Below are 1375 nucleotides of genomic sequence, written 5' to 3' on the forward strand. Positions count from 1 at the left end.
GATGTTTGTGCAGGAATAGAAACCCTGACTAAGACAGTGTGTGTGTGTGTGTGTGTGTGTGTGTGTGTCTATGCATGCATTTTTGTGTATGCAAAGACCATGGCACTTGTGGACAACTTGTGGGGATTTGTTTCTCTCCTTCTACCATGCGCTGTGGACTGAACTCAGGTTGTCAGGCTTGGCAACAGGCCCCCTTACCCACTGAGCCATCTCGTCAGCCCAGGAATCTATAGCTGTTTTAAATATATGGCTTACTTATAAATTGTATTGCTATGAATGCTTTTCAGTTTATGGCTTGCCTCTTCACTATATATATATATATATATATATATATATATATATATATATTTTATTCTGGGAGTAGATGAAGGGGTATATGTGCTCATGTATTAGCAGGTGCTTATGCATACCAGATGTCAACTTTGGCTGTCATTCCTTAGAAGCCATCTATTTTGATTTTTTAAGACAGGGTCTCTCCCTGGGACCCAGGTCTTACCAATTAAGCTGGGCTGCCTGCCTTCACCTCCCCAGCAGTGGCATTGCCTGTTTTGTTTTGTTTTGTTTTATGTGGGTGCTAGAGATCAAACTCAGGTCTTTGTGCTTATAGGACAAGCACATACAGACTGACCTATCTCCCCCCATCTCCCCAGCCTCACTTTGCGTGTTTTAAGACCATTTTATTGAGACATAGAGACAAGTACACAACATGCATATTTAAGTCGTAGGCTTTGGGCTGCAAAGATGGCTCAGCAGTTAAGAGCACTGACTGCTCTTCCAAAGGTCCTGAGTTCAATTCACCAGCAACCCCATGGTGGCTCACAAACATCTGCAATGGGATCCGATGCCCTCTTCTGGTGTGTCTGAAGACAGCTACAGTGTACTCATATAAGATAAATAAATAAATCTTTTGAAAAAAAAAAGTAGTAGGCTTTGATGAATTTGGATAAAGTATGCACATGTGAAACTGTTGTCACAATAAGTTTATGTCCCTCCGTGGACTCTTTGTGCTTCCCTTCTCCAGGCAGTCACTGATTTCCCCCCATCACTATGGCTTGCAGCGCATCCTCTGTAAGTTTACGCACATTAAGTTACACAGCGCATCCTTTGTGCCTGGTTTCTCTCACTCAGTATACCCGCTTTCAGACACGCTTTTGTTGCACCTGCTCATAGCTCTTTTCACTTGGCCTATGGCTATACCACACTCTTCTTATCCACCGAAATGCTGGTTCACCATTAGATTGTTTCTATGTACAGCTTTGAGGAACAAAGCTAGTATGTGCTCTCGGGTACATGTTGGCTACCTAGGAGTGGATTGGCTGGGTCCATACAGGTATGTTTCTAGGTATGTATATACTTTACCTTTTTGTGTTATTTT

This window comes from Mastomys coucha, unplaced genomic scaffold (assembly GCF_008632895.1).
Source record: "Mastomys coucha isolate ucsf_1 unplaced genomic scaffold, UCSF_Mcou_1 pScaffold1, whole genome shotgun sequence".
Lineage (NCBI taxonomy): Eukaryota > Metazoa > Chordata > Mammalia > Rodentia > Muridae > Mastomys > Mastomys coucha.